This window comes from Toxorhynchites rutilus, chromosome 2 (genome assembly GCF_029784135.1).
Source record: "Toxorhynchites rutilus septentrionalis strain SRP chromosome 2, ASM2978413v1, whole genome shotgun sequence".
Taxonomy (NCBI): Eukaryota; Metazoa; Arthropoda; class Insecta; order Diptera; family Culicidae; genus Toxorhynchites; species Toxorhynchites rutilus.
In genome coordinates this window covers 221,884,712-221,908,846 of record NC_073745.1, presented here as the reverse complement: position 1 = coordinate 221,908,846, position 24,135 = coordinate 221,884,712, and the positions used below count along the sequence as shown (strand labels likewise).

General features: G+C 39.7%; 1 protein-coding gene across 1 annotated transcript in view; it reads right to left on the bottom strand.

Moving 5' to 3' along the window:
* The window catches only part of LOC129764438 (uncharacterized protein DDB_G0283697), a 342,339-nt gene that overhangs the window by 299,258 nt on the left and 18,946 nt on the right, over window positions 1-24,135 (bottom strand). The window contains exon 2 of the mRNA XM_055763512.1: window positions 21,116-22,555. The gene's annotated coding sequence lies outside the window, so the exon portion shown is untranslated. The remainder of the gene's footprint in view (window positions 1-21,115; window positions 22,556-24,135) is intronic.

The window sequence follows — 24,135 nt, the reverse complement described above, 5'->3', positions numbered from 1 at the left end:
CCACAGATAGATAAAGTGACAGAGCATTTATTGAGAGAGTACTTAATTATATAAAAACAAAATTGAAGCTTGTCACGTGCTGCTGTCATGCTGAGTAGTAATTACCCTTTGCTAGAACCTGTCAAGGCTGACGGCCTTGATTAGATTATTATTAGGTCTGCAGAATTTGAGCACAAAGATCGCTCGTTATTCGTGTCCAATTAAGTGTTTAATTTCCCGTATTTTCCCTATATGGTGGTTATTGTTATGATCAAGCTGTATGTTGGGGATTTATTACGTCTGGTGGGTAATTATTTTTAAATAATTTAGATGCTGAAGCTCGCTTCAATAGAATTCTGTACAAACTGCTCATTTTAGTACAAGTTTTCTGCTGTTGAAACATATGGTAACCGAAAAGAAAAAAATATGTTTGGACTTTCATGATGAATATCGTCATGGTCGGGTTCAATGTAAAATCGTTGAATTTGTAGCGTCTTGAGCATCGAAAAATCCGAATTATTCGGATGGAGCATAGTACGCATCTCAGTGGAACTTACGATCGGTAGCTGCATTTCGAGGTATTGAGAACAGTTAGAGAAAACCCATAAACGAACAGATATCCCCATCAAACTCTTATTTTCTTCTTGCTGATAAATTTGCTATCAAAAGTTCCCAAGCTGCCAATGAATATGCTTACTTACTAACTGTTGCTGCGCTCCACGCTGGGAGCATAATGTCTTCGTTAAAAGCTTCCATCCTGGGCGATCCGCAGCTCCCGTCTTGACTCATGTTCAGGTCAAATTTATATCGACTCCTCTCATCTCGTTGGTGAAGCTCCGTCGCCAGGAATCTCCGGGTTACTTCTGTTGCGATGTCCTTGTGGGTTCCAGTCTTTTACTTGTCTGCAAATTTGAGTTCCACTCTTTCGTAATGTGTGGCCAACCCACCGCCACTTACGCTCCTGGATCTCTGTTGAAATCAGCATCTGCTGATAACGGCGATGGGGGTCGTCGTTTGGCCCGAATTATATACCTCAGGCATCGGTTCACGAAGACCTGAAGCTTCCGATCGTTCTCTGCTAAAGCTTCAGGTTTTCGTGAACTTCCGATTCCGCTTGTTCTGCTATTTTGGTATGGTTACTGATGTGATCTGACCTCCATGTCTTTCTCAGACTCGCAAAGGCAGCCCTCGTCTTTTTAATTCGCGCGTATATCTTCTATATATTCCCCCCTCTCTAAGGGGGGGCTGCAATACAAATGAAACACAAATTTCTGCATTACTCGGAAATTAACCAAGTGAAAGTTTTAGGGTGCAATAAATGTTTCTATGATGGTTAGACAGTCCTTCCCGCCACTCAAAGGGGGGGCTGCCATACAAATGAAACACAAATTTCTGCATTACTCGAGAATTAATCAAGCAAATGAAACCAAATTTGGCATGTGGAGGTTTTAGGATGCAATAAATGTTTCTATGGTGATAAGATACTCCTTCCCCCTCTCTTAGAGGGGGCTGCCATACAAATGAAACACAATTTTTTTCATTACTCGGAAATTAATCAATCAAACGAAACCAAAGTTGGCATGTAAAAGTTTTAGGGTGCAATAAATGTTTCTATGATGGTTAGACAGTCCTTCCCTCACTCAAAGGGGGGGCTGCCATACAAATGTAACACAAATTTCTGCATTACTCGAGAATTAATCAAGCAAATGAAACCAAATTTGGCATGTGGAGGTTTTAGGATGCAATAAATGTTTCTATGGTGTTAAGATACTCCTTCCCCCTCTCTTAGAGGGGGCTGCCGTACAAATGAAACACAAATTTTTGCATTACCCGAGAATTAATCAAGCAAATTAAACCAAATTAGGCATATGGAAACTTTAGGGTGCAATGAATGTTTCTATGGTGGTTAAATACCCCTCCCCCCTTTCTTAGGGGTGGCTGCCATACAAATAAAACACAAATTTCTGCATTACTCGAGAATTAATCAAGTAAATGGGCGGGACGAAGTTTGCCGGGTTAGCTAGTATTATATAAATGTTGGTCTGACGCAGTCTGGCTACCAAGATTTTGGAAACTCTCGACCTTAACCACTGCTTGCCAAACTACTGTAAATCTGGAAGGCGTGACCGTGTTGACATCCACAGCTTTCGTCTTGCTGACATTACTTTTCAGGTCAGCTGCGAAAGAGCATGCGGCCAGATCGTCAAGCTCACTCTGTTCGGTTTATGGTCGATAGTGCCCGCCATGATCTCGTTGATGACGATGAGGAACAGTAGCGGCGAAAGTAAACAGTTTTGCCTAACACCAGCCGCGACCCGGTTTGGGTCAGACAAGACCCCGTTATGCAGGATTCTGCACACATAAACCTATTACTGCGCTGATACAAACTTGATAAGTTCATCCAAAACTCCCTTGCGTCCCAGGGCGCTCCAGAGGTTATCGTGGTCGAGGCGGTCGAGGTTTTCCATAATCGTTGAACACCAGGTAAAGGGACTCTCGGACTCATTTAATCTTTGGCAGAAATGATGCCATTTCGTGTGCTGGAGGGTCAAATGCGAAAATAATGAGCTGTTTTAAAAGCTTAAAAATGGTTTGTATACATACAGACATGTCTTTATGTTTTCTTTTCTCATTTCATTTGAGATTGTGCCAAAAAAAAATTGTGCTTTCATATGCTTTCATTTGAATGTGTCTCCTGTTTCGCTCGCTCATATTGGCTCTCGTATATATATTATACAAATGATATACATGTATTGGGGAGTAGAACATTTTCTGTTATTTTTCAGCTTATTTAATGCCGCCTTCCCCCGGACCATGCCAAGATGCCCTTGATGCAGTTGACGGATGATGCGCTTCCGGAAACGTGCCGGAATGACGAGCCGGTCACCAAACATTATGCAATCTTGTAAAATTTGCAGGCTGTCCCGTCTGGCGAAGAACTGGCGAGTGACTGGATCCTATAGCTGGGTTGCAGTTTGCGGCCAACCTTGGTTGATGTGCTTGATTACCTCTTGTAGGACTGGATCACGGCTTGTCTCCTTGACCATAATTTCAGACGTGACCGGCAAAGCAGAGATGGAATCGTCGAGGATCGCTTCCACGTCTGATTCGATTTGTACAGCAGTGATGAAGTAGTCTTCGTCCGGTCTACTGTTGGAACTCATCAGGCGTGACAGCAGATCAGCGTGACCAAAACTTGGAGAGGAGCAGCGTGAGTGCCCAGCGTTGGAGGCGATTTGCGATGTAAAATGGAATACTCTTCTTGCTTCCAAATATTTTCAGCAACGGCTTGTAGTCGGTTTGAGGAGTGAATCTGCGTCCGAAAACTATTTTGTGAAAACGGGTAACAGCAAAAATAAGCGCTAGAGCTTCCTTTTCGATTTGTCCGTAGTTCTGTTCAGCTGGCATCAGCGACTTTGAAGCGTGTGTCGATGGCCACTGCGCCACTGCACCCAAATCGAAGTCCTTTCACCGAGCCAACGAATCGTCCATAGTAGTTGCTTGTTCCTAAATAAGAATCGTAGCTGCGAGACGTCCTTCGTGGCTGGCACCTGGGAAATGACAAGCGGATTCTCAGGATCAGGATTAAGACCATTCTTGTCGATGATGTGACCCCGGAAATTGATTTGTGGGAGGGAGAAATTACACTTCTCGATGCGCATATGGAATCCATAGATTCAAATTGATGAACTTCCGTTTCTTGGAGAGGTCGACTCGCTTGACCAATGAGATGCCTTTGAACTTGACGGTGTCCTTTTTCCTTGGTTTGTCGACCGGCTTGGATGACTTCTGCTCAGCGAAGGAACAATAGCCTTCCTTGTGACCCTTCTTCTTGCACTTGCTGCAATAAGGGTTTTGATAGCGGCACTCCTTGACATAGTGTGGGTCTCCACACAACCAGCAAGGTGTTTTCGGGATCTTCTTCTTGCTAGCAGGCTTCGGATTATTAACGATGGCGTTGACGTGCTTGTCGTTTTCACGTTTTGCCTTTTGCGATGATTTTGGTGTCCTGTTTGACGTTGATGATCCGATTGCATTCTTCGACCAGGTTTTCCAGCGTCAGAGTGGTTCCAACTCCATCACCGGCGGCGGGTACGGATTTTCACCCCAAGCACCGGCAGTGCGTAGAGTAGAATAAGCGAATCGGACGCCACACCACCGCCACTCAACACGTGGTGTGTTTGTTTGTAGACATGGAAAAAATGCTTTCCTATCATGACAATGGGTGCTTCGTCTAAAATATTGGGAAAATAATATAAACCTCTTTATTTGTTCTGAACAAAATAAACGTCGATTGATATTAGAGTTGTTAACAATTAATATCATTATTCAGTGCACGCATCAATTTATATACTGAATTCATGTAACATTCGCTATTATTAGCTATTTGAACGAGTACTAAAATTGAATAGAGCGTGGCGGAGATGTTTAGTTACCCAGAACAAATTGTAATTACAATATTTGTAGAATTTTAATCGATTATAAAGTACCAGAATTATTCAGCAGTTACATGTTAGGCGTGACGCTAACCACTCGACGACGGGAGCAACAATTTTGGCTGGATCTTTGAATATTTACAAATGGCTAAAACTGTTTGTTCGCGACGAACGCGACCCGAACTATAAAACGAGCAAAGAAGAGGAGAAGAAAAGATGATGCAATCGCATACACACATAACATAAAGGGTGTGTCACATCAAATTGCATCACGGAAAAAACGCTGTAGAAATTTAATTTTTAGGAATTATATCTTCAGCTTTCGCTTATAATCAGATAAGAGTGTATTGATCACGTTGGCCATGCTACACTGTCAATTTTTCGTAAATTTGGAAAAATGTCGTCGAACGAAAAAGAGCGTCATGAATTAATCCTGCGCACTCATTTCGAGAATCCGGAGTTGTCACATCGGGACATCGGTAAGATGCTGGGAATCGTCCAATCCACGATCAGCAGAGTACTAAAACGATACTTCGAGAACCTAACCATCGACCGGAAGGTGAGAACGGCGAAAATGGATGCTTCGTCAGTGAAAAAGATCACAAGCGCGTAGTTAAGCAGTTTAGACGTGATCCGAGAAGTTCGGTCCGGGATGTCGCCAATATGCTGAATTTGTCAAGTTCATTCGTCCAGCGGACCAAGCAGTGGGAGGGCCTGCGTACATACAAGGTTCAGAAGGCTCCTAACCGCGACGAAAGGTAAAACATGGTGGGGAAGTCGCGAGCCCGGAAGCTGTACACCGAAATGCTGACGAAGCCGCATTGCCTGGTAATGGACGACGAAACCAAAGCGGACTTTCGTCAGCTGCCGGGCCTGTTGTTCTTCTCCGCAGAGGACAAATTCAGCGTTCCGGAGGAGATTCGCAAGCAGAAACTATCCAAGTTTGCCAAAAAGTACATGGTGTGGCAAGCGATCTGCTCTTGCGGAAAGCGGAGCGCCCCCTTCGTGATGACCGGCACGGTAAACGGACAGGTTTACCTTAAGGAGTGCCTACAGAAGCGCTTACTACCACTATTGAAGCAGCACGAGGGCCCGACCATCTTCTGGCCGGATCTCGCTTCGTGCCACTATTCAAAGGACGTGTTGGAATGGTACGAAGCCAACGGGGTTACCTTCGTGCCAAAGGAAATGAACCTGCCCAACGCGCCGGAGCTTCGCCCAATAGAGAAATATTGGGCGATTATGAAGCAGGCCTTCCGGAAGAACCCAAAAGTTGTCCAATCGGAGGCGGACTTCAAGAGAAAATGGATTTCTGTTCAAAAAAAACTACTATCTGACGTTGTACAGAACCTTATGGACGGGGTAAAGAGGAAGGTGCGAGCATACGGGCTTGGGCTCGAAGTATGAATAAAAAGAAAATGCCAAAAGTTGTTTAATAATTTTTATTTTACTGTCTAAAATTTTCAAAAGGATCGGTCTACTGGGCGAATTTCTACAGCGTTTTATTCCGTGATGCAATTTGATGTGACACACCCTTTATGTAGTGTAGTGTAAGTAGTTTTTTCCTTCATTCAGTTTGTGATAACATCGAGAAATTAATGGTGTGTTTAGCCGCTGAAATTTCTCTGCTGGTTCTGCTGTGCCGCTGAAGGTTGCATCTAAAACTAATTTTTGGGTATTTATTTATTTATTTGCCCAGTATTTGTACGACATCGCCCGCTGGGCAGTCGGTTCCCTAAACTTCAATTGGCAACATGCACACAAAAAAATTCTCATAGAAAGCTTCTTTCTATTCAGAGAATGTTTTCTTTGCACGAAACCAAGGATTGTTTATTCAAGCTTGCAAAATGTGCATGAACTCTAGCCTCTTAGTTCATGCAATTTTTGTAATGCGAACAAAATTTTAAGTTCGTTTCTGTGAAAAAGTATTCTACGAAGGAATGTTTTGGGAAAAATAATTTCTTTCCGTGCATGAAAAGAAACGAAACGAAAGCAATGAATACTGCGACATCGGATGATAACGGGTGCTAAATAAAAAATGAGAATTTTTTCAATACCTTTCAGTAACTCAAATAAAGAGTGTAAAATTTTTTTTTTCCAAGAAAATTGCCCTTTGGGCTCCCTAGAAACAGTAGACGTGTTTGGTTTTGCTAGTTTGAATTTAGTCAAAGCAAAGATGGCGTCGAAACAGCACGTGCTCCGCGAACGCATTGTACGGTTCTACGAAACGCATTTTCAGCAGGGAAAAAAGTTCACGGTGGCACATTTTAAGGAAGAAAATATACCTGTCAGTACGGTATATCGTATCCTGGGTTCCCTGAACGTAGAGCGAAAGGTCGGAAGTGGTCGTCCGGTGACGATAATGACGAAGAAGAGGAAGACATCGTTAAAGAAGCTGTTTGACAATAAGGACGCAACCAGCCTGCGTGACGCCGGTCGGAAATATGGCTGCTCCCACGTATTGATCCATCGGACCCTCAAGATGGAAGGAATCGTCTGCAGGGAGAAGACGAGCGAACGCATTGTACGGTTCTACGAAACGCATTTTCAGCAAGGAAAAAAGTTCACGGTGGCACATTTTAAGGAAGAAAATGTACCTGTCAGTACGGTATATCGTATCCTGGGTTCCCTGAACGTAGAGCGAAAGGTCGGAAGTGGTCGTCCGGTGACGATAATGACGAAGAAGAGGAAGACATCGTTAAAGAAGCTGTTTGACAACAAGGACGCAACCAGCCTGCGTGACGCCGGTCGGAAATATGGCTGCTCCCACGTATTGATCCATCGGACCCTCAAGATGGAAGGAATCGTCTGCAGGGAGAAGACGAGGTCGCCGGAGTACATGGAGGAGCAGATTGAGACGGTTAAATCACAGTGTCGGTGGATGACCAAAAAATACCGCGGGACGTCTTTCGTTCTGGACGACGAAAGCTATTTTCCGCTGTCCAAAACGCATATTCCAGGAAATGATAATCACTACTCCAGCGACAAGTCATCCACACCGCCTGAAGTGAAATACAAGTTCAAGCACAAGTTTGGAAAAAAGGTTATGTTGTACATCGCCATTTCCGACCGGGGCATTTCAAAGGCTTAGTTTAAGCCGAGTGGTCTGGCAATCAACCAACAAATCTATCGAGAAAAGTGCCTCGATAAAATCCTGCTGCCGTTCCTGAACGAGCATCACGCGGATGGGAAGTACGTCTTCTGGCCGGACAAGGCGTCTTCCCATTACGCCAAGAAGACGCTGGCGTATCTTGAGGAGAAAAAGATACCGTTCGTGCCGAATGATCGTAACCCAACAAACTTGCCCCAGTGCCGCCCAATAGAGGATTTCTTTGGCTCACTCAGTGCCCTAGTGTATAAAAACAATTGGAGGGCCAAGGACACGAAGCAACTGACTACAAGAATCCGGAATTGTATCCGGAAAATGGACGTAAATGCCGTACAACGTTCTTGTGAGAGCATCGCGACAAAGATGCGTCGAACAGCAGACCACGGCCCTTACTCAAACATTCACTGAAATTTTTTTGAAGAAAATACATAAAAAATAAAAAATACTGAAATCGATGAAAAAAAATATTTTTTTTATGTGTGATTGAAAAAATTCTCATTTTTTATTTAACACCCGTTATGTTTGTACATGATGTTCTTGAATTATAAACATCGTGTTTGTTTTCACATGTTTATGTTTGTGTATCATTCTTCGTGATTGGGATAGACATTCAACACTAGCGAAAATCATGTTCGAGTTCAAACAAAAACATGAAATTTTCACATCGCGTGGACATGTGTAAATGTTTTCGGAAGACTGTACTGCACAATGGTTAAACGGGAGCTGAACAGAAAAGTAGGGTGACAAGACGGTGCTCCAGAGATGCCCGAGAGATATTCCACAGATGGTTGAATGAAAGAGCCGGCCAACCGAACGGCAAAAACTGATACAACGTAATCGAAGATTGTCAAAACCTAATAGAAAAAATTCGTTGGTATTTTTCTGAAAATGCAATAAAAAAATCTTCGATTTGAGCACATAATTTTTAACTTTATTTTATCCATCCCGAGATATAGTTGATTTCTTGTGTACACTTTTCCAATGAAAATATTTTGGAATTAAAAATTAAAGATCAATCCGAAACCATAATTATTTATGAGGTTTCATCTGATTGAAATTCTACATTTAATTTCGCACTGAGTTATTCAAAAATAATTATTTAGCATAATTCATATGAGTTTTTTTTATTAAAAATATTAATGAATAATTATGTATCGAAGAAAAAATCGGTGTTAATTTGGGTCACGAGAATTTGCTATCCACATGTCTCGGAGAACAACGAAGCAATACTGCGAATTGTTTATTCAATCAAGCTCAACATCAAATGCACATATCGTACGCCAGTATGCAATTTATGCACAAAAAGCCACTGATAACATTTGCATACAATATTAAAACCTTTTGCACGTAAAAAGCAAAGTCTATGTGATACCCCGTCCGCATAAATTATTCGAGTGCACTATGCGACCGACCGTTGGGAGCAATTCCGCTGAGGTAATACACCCATGGGAAAAATGGGGTTCATGCGAGCCACACACAAAGCGGTGTCGGATCTAGCAATTACATTAGATGATTTAGTTTCGGCACATTTGAAATACACCCCTCCGGTCTCCACTCCACCGTCATTGAACGCCACAACACACCGACTAGCGGGCGGGAACGGGACGTGTTTTCGGAAAATCTAGAGCGAAAGAAAACAGAAACTCCCATGCATTCAACTTTGTCTCGCGATCAAATCAAATCTTGAGCTCGACGAGATCATGACAATTGGTGGTTCACGCGGGTAATGAGTATCTCACGAGATGTGTGAACGAAGCTGTCGAGTTGTGCTGTGTTGTGTTGTAGGTGGAACCCGGTGAAACTTGCAGAGCGGATTCGTCGGGCAGCGCTCGAGCGAAGTTGAACCTGGCTGGCAAAGGAGATCTATTCGTTGATGCCGAATGAAAGAAAAAAACGGCGGAAAGTCATTGGATTGGTTTTAATTGTTTGGTGCTTGATCCGGCCCCTCCGGTGATGGTCTCCTCCGTTTCCTTGCGCATATCGGAGTGAAAAGCTGAGATTGTGCTTTTCGACCACAAACGCGGCTTGGGAAGATCAGTATCATTGCTTTGCATGCTCCAGATATCACTTTATTGGTACTATTTTTTCTGCAGATGCATTGCAGTTTGATCTTATGTGTGTACTCCATACATGCTGTCACGAGAATGACTTGGGGTCTACATGAAATTAGGAAAATCGAGAATATTTTTCTCCGATGGCAAATGACTTAAAAATGCATTAAACGAGTGTTATTTTGAAAAACAAATTTTTTTGGCCGAAAATCTACCTCCTGGGACTTAAGATGGAAACAGAATGCCGCGTTGTGCGTTGTTTCTCATCAGCTGTTTTTGCTTGCGTTTTGTACTAAAACATTCGCCCGACGCAGTCTGCTGATTTGCAGTCACAATCTAGCATTCGCGTCTCCACTTTTCATGTAAACAAAAACAAAATAAAATTCGTATGAAAATCTTGTTCTTGTTGTGTCCACGGACCAGTTGAATGTTTTTAACCCTTTCATTATGTAACCATACTCTATTCGTCAATCTATATTGACTCATTTAAACGATCATATGACTAAACTGATTATGCTGTTCCTGAACTTTGTTCTACCGCTTATCAATAACGTCAATAACTTTATAATGAGATAAAAATGTTGTTGATCATGTTGGGTAACTTATGTTTGGAGAGCTACGTGCAACGATTCGCTGATGATGAGCTCGATGTGAAAAATTTGGAAGACTTTCTGAAGAAGCCTGAGGATGTTTACGTTGGTATCGATGCAGAAGAAGCTGGAAAAGGATTGAATTCAGCGAGGAAGCTGACCTTCAAATCGATTTGTGGTGACTTATATATTAAAATCGTGAAAGAAATTTCTAAGCGATTCGATTTCAGTTATCATATCTACGGCCTTGATAAACCCTCAAAATTTTGTCAAGCTACCAAAGCTTAACGATTTCATGCGCCAATTTCCTCAATTCATTGAAGCAGGTAATATTCAAGGCTTGTACAACAAATTCAGGCTACTCAAAACGAATCTCATGGGGCAAAAATTGAGTGACTCAGATACAAGTTGGTCCCAGCTGTTGGATGTCAATAGGCGTGATGAGAAATTTTTGTATCCATTGCTAAGGTCGTTTTTAAGACATTTTTTTCACTTTTCAATGCCAACAAAACAAAGTTCCGACTGAAGGAGAAGTTTCAAGGATGAAGTTGCTGAAAAATTTGAAGGCAAAGTTCAACAAAACCATGTATAAACATCATACAACTCTGAGGATTATAAGAATACCTTTTTATGATCTATTTTTTTATTGATACGATTTTAACAACACAAAAATAGGAAAAATATATTAAAAATGAGAATAAAGCTTTATTTTTCAATTTTCACAAAATTTTACATAATTAAATGTGGCAACCCTAATGTGCACCCGTGGCCGAGTGGCTATCATCTCATATATCATTCCGGGTGTTCGGGTACGATTCCCGTTCTGGCCGGAGGATTTTTCGTCAAAAAAAATTCCTTCGAGTTGCACTGTGGTCACGCGTATTCTAGAGCTTGCCACTTGGAATACATCCAAGGCGTGTTATTTGGCTTAAGAAATCTCAACAAAGTATTAATAAATGACGTTAATTAATGCATACGTTGAGACGGCAAGAGTTCCACAGGGAACGTTAACGCCATTCAAGAGAAGGGAATCCTGTATCTATCCCTATAAACTTCGAAACGTCAGTATGAGCCGCGTAGAATTTTTGAAAAAATCTATACTTTTTATGAGCCTCATTCATTTTAGATCATTGTTCAGCATATTTTGTGAGACGGTAAATGGTTTTAATGCTTAGGCGTCGTGCACAAATTACGTAACGGGATAAGGGGATAAGCAAATTACGTAACGGGATAATGAGTCGAAACCGACTCATTCAGTCAAACCTGGTTTGTGTTTGATTGGCAGGTGAAATGCGCCCTTATTTTTATTGAAAAATGTAAATCCAAGATGGCAGCCACTGCAAAATGGCCGATCACATATTTCTTCCGAGCTCCATCAATATTGGTATCAAATAAAAGGGCTTGATTAGTTGAACACATTTATTTATGAAAAACGCAAATCCAAAATGGTCGCCAACACAAAAATGCGCTATATACAGTCAACTCTCCCTAACTCGATATAGAAGGGACCATCGAGTTAGGGAGGTATCGAGTAATGGAGAGAAGAATGCTTGTAAAATGAATTAAAGGTGCGATGAAACCCATCGAGTTAGGGAAAATATCGAGTTACAGAACATCGAGTCAGGGAGAGTTGACTGTATATATTTTTTCAAAATCAATTGGGGATATGGGGATCAAATGAAAATGCTTGACTAGTGGAATATAGTTATTTGTGACAAACGCAAATCCAAAATGACGGATTACATATTTTCTCAGAAAATGGCATGATTTGTAGATCACATTTATTCATAAAAAAATGCAAATCCGAAATGGCTGCCACCAAAAAACGGCGTAATATATATATATATATATATATATATATATATATATATATATATATATATATATATATATATATATATATATATATATATATATATATATATATATATATATATATATATATATATATATATATATATATATATATATATATATATATATATATATATATATATATATATATATATATATATATATCTATCAAAGTCTCATCAATGTCCTTGATTAATGAAGGAAGGGGTATGACAACTGCTAACTTTCTAGATTTTAGTACATTATCTGTATTATTATTATGTTTAATCACAAAGAAACCGTTTAACTTAAAAAGTTTTTTTTTTTTATTTATGTTATTTTTGTAGATGCCTTGTGTTTGGAAGGCAAAACGACAGAGCTGGATTGATATTCAGCTGCAAACATCCAAAAACAACGTTGCTGTATAGTCGTCTTACTATCAGACTAGTATCTAGCGAATGGAGACGATTCAGCGTGCGTGGAGGCGATCTGGCGTAGTGGTAACATCCATGCCTCTCACGCTAAAGGTCACGAGTTCAATTCTCACTCCCGACATTCTTCCAAAAATGGAAGTAAAAGTGACGAACCAGCCAAATGAGTTGAAAGTCACTATAATACAGATAAAAAAAAAAAAACGATTCAGCGTGAATTCATGCGATTCGCTTTGCATTTTAACAATCCATCACATCTTTCTGATCATGAAGATTGGTGTGATTCTATTGTACTAGACCTATGAGGTATATGTAAAGACATTGCTGAGGTGATATTTGTATCGATCTATATAATGAGCACATATTAAGTGTGTGTTGTGTTTTCGATTACTCATTTCCTTCGATTTTAATCTGACTCGTTCATTTTTGAAAAATAGTTTCAAACGCTTCTAGATACAGGGTAACTTCGATATAACGTACATTTTACTTTCAAAATTGTACGTTGTATCGAATTGTACGTTATATCGAAGCATAATAAAGAACTCTGAAACGGAGCTTATAGTACTTTATGGCGTTACTGTTTGAGTAAGGTTGATGAATAAAATCAATAAGAAGACGCCAACTTTTCTCATGATGTTTCCATCTTTCTGTTGATTGAAGCTTCGATTCATTTAGAATCCGGAATCACAAAACAGTTGTATTTCGGGGCTGGTTAAAGTTACAATACAAGCTTTAGTATCAAAATTCAGATTATTTATTGTTCTTTCAGAAAAAGATCCTAAAAAAAATAATTTTTTGGACTTTGATAATGTGTACGTTATATCGAGGTAAAATGTACGTTATAACGAGTGACGTTATATCGAGGGTACGTTATAACGAGGGTACGTTATATCGAAGTTTCCCTGTATTTTGAACAATCAATTGATTAGTTTTAAGAATATCTATCATTAGTGCACTCTTGTTTAAGCATGTTGATAATAAATGGATTAATCAATAGCGAAACCTTCTTCAAATTACCAATACACCTATTGAATATTGGTTGAGGAAAATATGATTTTAATTTAGTTCCCATCTGATTTTTCAAACATGTGATCAAACCCTTTCATCAGTTTTAGCAAATAATTGAATATCAGTAGAAACGCAATGTTGCCTCTAGGCCACATAACTGTATGCTTTGAAGCGCTTAACTTTTTGTGGAATGGTTAAGCCTGATTTTGAAAGACATCAATCAATCAACTTAATAAACATTTGCCCCGCAATGATTTGTTTACTTTGAATGTTTGCTCATATTGTCGAAATCCTCAAACATATATTCAAAGGCTCCCAACCACCACCATCCACGCGTTGTCACAAAGTTAATTGTTCAATTTGGCACATCTACATTAGAAGCTGGCGCTCAAGGTTTGAACCTTCAAACGTCGTGTGCCAAACCCGGAATCTGCGGAGCATTCACACGTGCGCCTCTCCCCGGCACAATCCGTACCAATATGGGTGTATTCTGAAAAAAAACTAATGTTTTATTCAACGCCTGACAAACGTATTTTACCCGAACGCAATTGACGCCGTTCTCGCAAATGGGCGCGAAATGTAAATGATGTTCTTCCTCTGCAACCTGTTACGGCAATATTACGGCTCTCTCGTAACTATAATTGTTCGGGGCGACGAGACACGACACATGCGACTCTATTTAGACTCTATTACTCAGCGATCCGCCGATCGCGGAGAATTATTATTATTCAAATTTTAATACTTAATAATCGCTATCCGCTTAGGGAGAAAACCCGGTAGCATTATTGTTGCGCAATCAAGAAAGACAGCACATATGAAGGAACAACAAACCGAAAGTGATGAGTAGCTTCCTTCTGAGCAAATTAAAAGAAGGAAAAAATGTCATTTCCATAGGAAGTAGTGGGAAATAAATTCATTGCGTTGAAATGTGTTTCCACAAGAAACATGTCATAGTAAGTGTTCTCACATACGCACTCACACACATAGCCAACCGCATATCTAATTACAGAGTGCTGATGTTGATGAGCTGGGCTAGGGAAATTTTCCACAAGGAGAAATGTGTGGATGACTAATGCATTTCTTTCGCCACAATTTCCCTCCTTTTGAAATCTTCCCCATAACCGATGCCATCGATGAGAGGAACCGAAGAAAATTGGCCTCTAGTAGTTCCATTCCCCTTTCCGAGAGCTCAATGACGAGAGCGATGCGCGTGTGCCCTTCGAACATCCGGAACCATTCACAGGGCTAACAATCGGTTCCCCTATGTGAGATTTTCGGAAATCCTCCCCCGCTCTGGCTGGGCAACAGATTGATTGCTATGAGCGAAGAAATTAAAAGCCATTTAATTTTTCTTTCTGATCGGTTTTTTTCAATTTACGGTAAACGGTTTTCAAATGGAGGAAAGTCGCGCACCCTGCCATTTCGGGCCCTGGCGACCGTAATTCGGGAAAACCATGTATGTGCTATGCACAACAATTATTCGTTGTATGTAAAGTGCGTTGGATGTAAGCACTTTACACACTTTACACGCATCCATTTACGAGCCCTACACATTTCCTAGCTAGTGTGAGAAATCTGCTCGATAAAGAGAGAAGATCTAAAATGTTTTCATTTATTTTAGCAGTTTTAATTACCACCATATGTTCTGACAGAGTAATTAGAAAATGTAAAGAAGTGAAATGTAATGTTGTGGGGCAATCATCTACGATTTGTTCATATAAACATTGGTCCCAATTACAATGTTTTTTTTATCCCTTTTGTTTATTTTAGGCTCATTAGCATTTTAGCTGTAACAGAGCCGAATTTTAATCGTGTACATCTCACATGCTTATCATATCTATAGTTAACACATTGCACAGTTGTCATTTTTCGGCCTTTTCAGAGGCGACGCGTAATCAACTGAGCTACTTATTCAATTTCATTTGCAACATTAAAACAACAGTATTACGTTGGCAGATTTTAACATTTTTATTTCTCAACCTTTAACTATACAGTAAAACCAGTTTTTGTGCGGTTTTTTATGCGTTTTTTTTGTGCGATTGTTTTGGTGCGACTTTTTTTGTGCGGTATTAGAAAGAAAATTAAGTCATCGGCTCTACATAGGGATTTTGTCAGTTAAATCCCATTCTCATGTTTTGTTTTGTTTGTTTTAAGGTGTCAGTAGGAGCTTATTGACAGGAGCAAAGAGTTGATTTTATGATCTGCGCAAGTGAGTAGGCCGCTTATGAAAGTGAAAAAAAGAAATCGATTGTTGATAACGAATGGAATTATTAAGACTTGGGTTATTTTCTCAAGGAAACTTTTTTTATGCGGTCCCTATCCACCACATATACGAAAAGTTTTTTTTAAAATTGTTTAGCGAAAATGATTTTTTGTGCGGTCCCTATCACCCGCACAGAAACAGGTTTGCCTGTAGAACAAAAGAATACTACGGTCAACTATGAGCGCAAACTTATCAATGATTTCCTCATAAAATAATGACATCTGCCTTATGTCATAAAGGTAATTTTCTTCCACAGTCATCATCATAATTCCGAATAGCTGTTTCTGGTCAGATCTCGACCGCAAATAATTCTTGATCCGTCGAACAAAAAAAAAAAGTTCTTTCAACGGATACCGTTGTATTAGGCAATGTACGTATCATTCTGGCCAGCCGTTTCGAAGAAGGTTTGATGCAGGTTTTGTCCAACGTTAATCGGAATAATGACTATAATTTAAAAAGAACCGTCAGCTTATTACATAGCTTCGCTCCATCGAATTTCGAGTGGTATGAAATAAGCATTTTCAAATTCCCAGTAGGTAATGCGACATCGAAGTCGGCAAATTTTTCGTGATTCAGCAAAGCGACGAATTTATATTCATCTAGTTCCTTAAACCGTTTCGTCATCTCGTCAATTATTTTTTTGTGTTGAACTCAATCATGAATGCGTGAGGACCTCTGGATGTAGTAAAAGTTTCATCCAGACAACCAGTGAATATGAGCAAATGAACTTTTCAAATGAAATTTTCATTTTGATTATTCAAGATGCCAGAATTGAATTTCGTTTTAGCCAAATGAATATCAGCTGTTGTTTACTTTTAACAAGGGGCAGCTGTGTGCGGTTGGTTTTTATTTATGCCGTTGTTACCTTCTCACCAAGCAAAAATCCTTCGCGATTTCTTGCAAAGTTCGTTTCATCGAACTTTGGCGTTTTTGTTCTCTAAATGGTCCAGTCTGACTATTTTTTTATTTTTGAATTTTGACTCAATATCAATGCCAGAACGAATATCGTTTCGAATGTGATGAATATCAATTTGTTGCTTTTGATATTCAAAGTATCAATAACAGCGAAGTTATGAACCCCACTCAATACCGTATTCATTCACTATAGCAAATTTGTTCATGCATCAGCGATATGAACAAAATGAACTCGTTTGTTATTGTCATCAATATAATGAAAGCAGTGAGTTTCAAGATGAAAAAAGTCATTTACACTGAAATAAAATCATATTCGTTACTCGTGAATATTTGTTGATGTTCTAATACACTGGTGCTGTGTACTCTCGGGGTCTCGTGCCCTCTTTCACATTTCAATGACGTCAGGAATAGAAAGAGAAACAGAAAGGGAAACGATGACAACTACGAACAAACACTGAAGGATGGTGGTGTGTATTTTCCATCGTTTGCATCGGTTTTGTTCAGCAGAAATATTGAATCGAAAACGTCATTTATACGCAAGGCGGCGCATTAGTAGTAGTAATCATTCATATGTAGTTGGCTGTGTTTGCCCTGTGTTTGGATGACGGCGGGTTCAGATGAGTGGTTTGAACCCGGTAGTCACTACTGCTTATTTTGTAGCGATATTCGGGATAACATGGAAATCCCAAAAAAAACCTTCGATTATTCCTCATCCATGTTACAAATGTGAAATAATATACATTTTATTCTGAGATGGTCTACCTGTCCTATGAACAGTTTGAACAGGCGGAAGAGACGCCTCTGGGCTTTTTAGAGTATTCCCTTCTATACCATTGCATATGGTACACATTTACACAGTAGCCATTTAGGAGTAAGAGTTTTCCTTCTGTTCTTCCATTATCCAGTTAGACAGCGGACAGCGGAGACAGTTAATTGATCATTGTTGAGTTATTTATAGAACAGCAGCCCGATGTGTCTTGCAGAGCAGAGCAGGTGTATGGATGAATCGATCTTTTTTCGACCGTGGATCGATCTCCATCGCTGATGATTGTTGCGTGGACGTAGTTATTCTGTAACAACACAAAGATGGTCAATGAGGGCTCTGAGTTTTGAACTCAAGATCGATCGCTTACTAACCGAACGCGCAACCAATATGGCTACGGAGACCCCCCTATTACAATGCTAATAACATTAAAATTTCGTGAATCCATCAAAACATTTGATCTGAAGTTACGATTTCATTGTTTGATACAACCCAGCAAACATTAAATCGTATAACTTGGCATATTGTACGTCATATATAAAGAGGGATCGAATCACAATCGTATATAATGTCGATCGAAGCATGGCATCGTTTATATATAAAATCGTATAAAATGCGAAAAATCAGATTTTCTTTATTACAACAGATTAACACTCCTATACTTGCGCGAAAAATTATAATTTGTGTACTCTGGACTATGCGCGTCTCTGTGATATTGCTATTGTGTATTTTGAGGCATTATTGATGTTTATTCACAGAAATAAATATATAATTGAGTGAAAAAACTCCAGAAAATAGTCATTTTATTCAGCCACCTCATTGATGCTCGGTCTGTCAGACCACTACGCGAGTATAGGAAGGTTAAGTCGTAATTGGGTACAGCAAACATCAGTTTTATGATATGCATTATCGTTTTTTTGAACTAAACGACATCATGTATGCATAGCATACTTCAAAGTGCCTTGGTTTAATTCGCAAGAGAAAACAAGTTGTTCTCAGACAAATGAATAAACATTTTTTTGAATTATGATTTACCTAGGATATTATTTAGTTGTGCCCCCGTGGCCGATTGGCTAGCACCCTAGCATGCCGAGGGTTCGGGTTCGATTCTCGTTCTGGTCGGGGGAACTTTTCGTCAAAGAAAATTCTTCTGACTACAACTGTGGTCACGTGTATTCTAGTGCTTGCCACTACAGAATACATTCAAGGCGTGTTATTCGGCATAGAAATCTCAATATATTACAAATAAAAATGACGCAAGTAATTTTACGTTAAGACGGCGAAGTTCCTCTAGGAACGGTACGAGCTCAAGGACCGGTTGAGCTCAAAGTTGTACACAATATACAATCCACTTCATAGAGTGTTGTTACGGCATAAAAAATTGGAAAATTGGAAGAAAGATGATTTTATATATGACCAGAGTGCGTTTCTGAAATTGAGCTCCTAATGAAAATCGACTATTCAGTAATGAACATGTGTTCTAAGTGAAGGAAACATTTTTTTCCACGTGTTTGGCAAAATCATGAACTGAAAATGTGTTTCGAAGTGATTTAAAATTTATCGATTTCCCTCATCTATCTCTATATACATAAAAAATTCTGTTCGTTTGTGTGCGCGTAAAAACTCGAAAAGTACGGAACCGATTGAGCTCAAGCTATGATACAATATACAAAACAACCAAACACATCTAGGATTGTTGTTACAACATAAAAAATGTCTATCTGTCTTTCTGTCTGTCTGTCTGATTCCTATGGACTCGAAAATTACTACACCGATCGACATGAAAATTGGTATGTAGTGGTTTTTGGGGCCGGGGAAGGTTTTCTTGAAAGTTTGAGACTCCTCCTCCCTCTCTAAGGGGGGCTGCCATACAAATGAAACACAAATTTCTACATTTCTCGAGAAATACTCAAGCAAATAAAACCAAATTAAGCATATGGAGGTTTTAGGGTGCAATAAATGATTCGATGGTGGTTATGTACTTCTGCCCCTTCTCCATACAAATGGAACACAAATTTCTGCATTACTCGAGAACTAATCAAGCAAACGAAACCAAATTTAGCATGTGAAGGTTTTAGGGTGCAATAAATGTTTTTACTCCCATAAATGAAACACAAATTTCTACATAACTCGAGAACTAATCAAGCAAACGAAACCAAATTAAGCATGTGGAGGTTTTAGGATGCAATAAATTTTTCTATGGTGGTTAGATACTCCTCCCCCCTCTCTTGGGGTGGGGTTTTTCATACAAATGAAAAACAAATTTCTGCATAACTCGAAAACTAATGAAGTAAATGGAGCCAAATTTGGCATGTGAAGATTTTAGGAAGCACTAAACGTTTCTATGGTGAAAATACACTCCTCCCCCCTCTCTACAGGGAGAAGAGGGGAGGGGTCTGTCTTTATTCTATCATATTTTCTGTATTAAATCATATTTTCTGTTCGCCTACAGGAATGCAGTGAGTTGAGCCATCTCACCTCATTCGCCGCGCGGCATAAAGGAGAATGATTTTCATCATGTTTTCCCATATTATTTAGTTATTCCAAAACTATCATCGATTTATGAATAAAACGCAGTGTAGTTAATTATTTTAACTCTTTTAATTCGAAAATATTGAAAAAAAACGACGACGCTATATATTTTTCCACCACTGTATAAGAGTAATTTAAATACAAGGACACATCCAAAATTAGTTACCTTATTTTTTTCAAAACTCTAACTTAACATCTTCTTGTCTGGCTGAAACGAAGTCTTGGGTTGTGCAATTTCAAATAAAGAATTCGAATTCGAGAACTCACTCAAATCAAATATTGAGAATGAAAAAAGCTATTGAAAAACTTAAATGTACAAAACAAAAACGTTAAATTCTACACAATTCATCATACTATTCTATTTGGAATCTTTTTTAGATCTTTTTTGCATGGAATTGCTGAATGAGAATATGTCTTTCTGAATTGTTGATATGTTATTAAGTGTCAACTCCCCAAAAATTACATAATCAGCTTTGGTCTCCATACCTCTAAAAACCACGAAAACCTGCCTGCCTGTTTGCCTGAAAGTTATCATTTTGAATGAGCTCAGTATTTCTCGAAGGAAGTTTACTCAACACCTTGAACCCCGCACTGTTTTTTGCTGTGCCTTCCATTCTGAGCCCGCATCAAGATTACTTGTACAATATCAGTGTCGGTTCCAGTTCTCAAAGATATTTATTGTGTAGAACGAAAGTATTCAGAAATTCGATTAGAGTCACATTCAAAACCAGTCCGAAAACAAATCCATATAGATTTGTTTCTTACTTTTTTTCTCAGTGTCGAAACGAGGTTTGATGAAATTCAGACCATTATTTTTTGTAGACACATTTATCATGGAATCGTTGTATCATCATAGCGTCAACAGTTCCATCTTAGAAAATTGATTTTATTTTTGCAATGGATTTTATCATGCTAATCAAAATTTGAAGCTCAAAGTCTCCGCTAAAGTTCTAGTAAGGTACAACGAAAAGATTGTACTCCTAAATCTCTTTTACTAAAGAATTTCAACAGCATATTACTATTGGGTGTTGTCCTTCGGTTCCGTAGGCGAAATGTAGGTTGCATAGCATTGAAATTTGTAACAATGAAAGAAACGTTCATTCCTACATTTACATATTGCTTCCCTCTCATTCACTTTCCACTCATATCTTAAAACCATTTCACCTTGAAGAAAAGGAAAAAAAACATCATTCAGAAGCACTTACCTTATACGCGTTCCAAGCTCGAATCGTCTACTCCATTCAGCATGACCGACCACTAATAGAATGGCCCAAATGACAGCGGGATGAATGAAAGATAAAAGTATAAAACCGTTCAAAATTGTATACACACTATGAAAACACACACTTTTCGGAGCTATTCTCGGCCGCCGCGGTAGGCAAATTAATTGCCAGCCATATATGTTGTGGTATGCTAATGTTGGGGCAAAGCTGGCCAAAAGATAAAACACACGAAATGGTAAGCAAAAGGGGTAACAAAACTAACGCTCGCTGTTTGAGATTATATTTATTTTTTTATTGTCTCTCCAACAAAGCTTGTACACTTTCTTCGCGCTTTCTTATTTCTTCCGATTCGAGTGTTTTTGCAACTTCTCGAAGTACACTAAACGTTTCTCTTTTAAACACTTTGCTTAGATATTTTAGACTTTTTACAGACAAAATAATACCTTGAAACTAAGATGATGATTCACTTGAAGTTCTTTGCGCTTAGAAGTCACCTTGAAGAATTCTTCACACACTTGCTCGATCCTCGATCGGGACTCAGTCCAAGATTCCTGCCCGGGTGATCGAGACAGAACTATTGACCGGTGAGAGAAGCGACCAAAAGGGACCACACTGTCGATCTAGAACCAGTTGATCAACGTTCAACACAACCAACACAGCCGCAATCGTCGGAATCAACCGGTCCAGGCGCTTTTTTTACGCCCTCTCTCTCCGTCTTCCTTCCCGATACACATACTTTTTTCTTCCTCCCCGTGGTATGGAAGTCTCTTGTTGCTAAAATGCGCCTTATTTTGAGCATGCATAAATCAGCGAAAGAATGTGCCCTGGCCAACAAACGAGGTACCTTCCGAGCGACATACCCTGCCTGCCTGCGCGCATACACTTACTCGATTCGACTCGAGGAGCCGCGTCGATTCTTCTCGCCTCGCCCTTCGCGCCGAGACGTGGCGAAATTGATCTTCGTGAGTCAAAATGTGCAGTGGATGGTGACAGGGGGCGGTAAGGTCGGCCTGGGACGGGGCTCGAGAAGCGCGCAGAAAACTGGATTTTTGCCGTGGTCTTCAGTCGAAATCGGGCTTTTCACATATTCATATATGCAATCGCGACGAGGTTTGCGATTTTTGCGCTGCTCGTTGGTCTGCTTGAGTTTGGAGAAGTTCTTCCAGGCTTCGAGGTGCTTTTTTCTCGCTCTTTTTTTCTTCAGGTTTTTTTGTTGTTGTTTATTATTTTCTCTCGCTCAAGAAATTTTTCAGCAACTCCGGTTTTGCAACTTTTTCTCGTTGCGCTTTTTGGACCGGCAGCGAAGTCATAACTTAAAGGCTCTTTTGGAATTTTTTGCTGCCTTGCGTTCGTTATCACGGTGCTGCAGCTCGCGATGATTTCTACACTGGACAGCGGAGTCTTAGGGGTGATGATGCAGTGCTGAAATGGAAGAATCAGAAAGGGACACAATCAATTCGAGTTTTGGATTTTTTGTTGTCTTTAATTCGACGAAAGAGTATGAATTTTTAACATGGTTGTTTGATGAATTATGGTGAAACGATGCTTTTTTCAGATGTTGGAAACGACAAATAGAATTTTGTGTCTCATTTCTGTTGAATCTTGAAAGCTTCTTGTTCTCTTCAAACTATAAAAAATTGTATGAAATAAACCCACTGATTTTTTTTGAGTTTCTAGAGTTGCAGAAAAGATCGGTCGAAAAGACCAAAAGACTAGTGTAAACTAGCTTGTTACGTAAATTATCAAGTTCTTATTTGAAGTTTGAACACGAAAAAACCGGACAAATCAAAAACGGCAAAATTAAAGCATTTTGGAGTAATTTTCTTCTGAGTTTCACTGAATCGAGCTAAGAATATATAAAAGTAGACTGTAGACATTGTTTGTCAGGATAACTTCATAATGAAGAAAAAGTCAGACTTCCTTGTCTGAAAAGCAATTTGAAGTTGTTCGGTTCATTTCAGTGAGCGGCTCAGCGCCGCTCGTACATTGTAACGACCCGGCTCATTTGAGGGGCTCTTTTTTGAACCCTGGTTCATTTGTAAAGGCTCAAATGAGCGGCTCGTGAGCGCACGCCTATCTCCTCTAATTCCTGCTGAACTTGGCAAGCTGCCACTTTTCAAATTCTAATCCACCAAACAGTGATACAGAGAAAATGATTTAACAGTGAATCCTAAGGTGATGAATCCGGCCAATATACCGTCACAAACCCCAATCGAGAAATATTGGTCAACTGCGGAGCTCATACTGACGAAAACTTTGGAACTCTCTTCCTCTGACTTTCCCTCTCTTCTCTCTCTTTCTCTCTATTTATCTTTCTCTCTATTTCTATTTCTCTTTCTCTCTCTCTCCCTATCTCTCTTTCTTTCTCTCTTTCTATCTCTCTTTATTTTCCTCTCTAATTCTCTCTCTCTATCTCTCCTGCTCTCTATCTTCCTATCTCTCTTTCTCTTTTTCTTCCTATCTCCTTTTCTTTATCTTCCTCTCCATCTCTCTCTCTGTCTCTCCCTTTATCTCTATCTCTCTCTGTCTCTCTTCTTCTCTCTCTTATTCGCTATCTCTTTCATTGCACCAAAATGTCACACTACGTTCGTCGGATGTCCTCCTAATCCGGAACCACATACCGGAACAACATGCTACCAACCTCAGTCCACTCTCAACACTACAGGTGTTCCGCCACAGCACAGTATTACCGGGTAGAACGCGCGGAATTCATGCACGTTGAAAGCCTTGAGTACTCAAGCGTATTACATAGCAGATAGCCTTGTTTTTCCCATTTTCAACGTTCCATTTACCACGACCTATCGATAAGTTTGTAGGGATGAAGGTTCAACAGAGTTCAACACGGACTGGTCTGGTTCTAGCAGTACTGCAGAAAACTGTACTTAGATTAGCGGTTTCCGTCGAGTTTGATACAGTTGGTTCTATGAACAAGAGTCGTGACCATCGAGCAGCATCTTATCGGGAGAAGCAACGCTTTTTTGCACCTATTCGGAATTATTCGG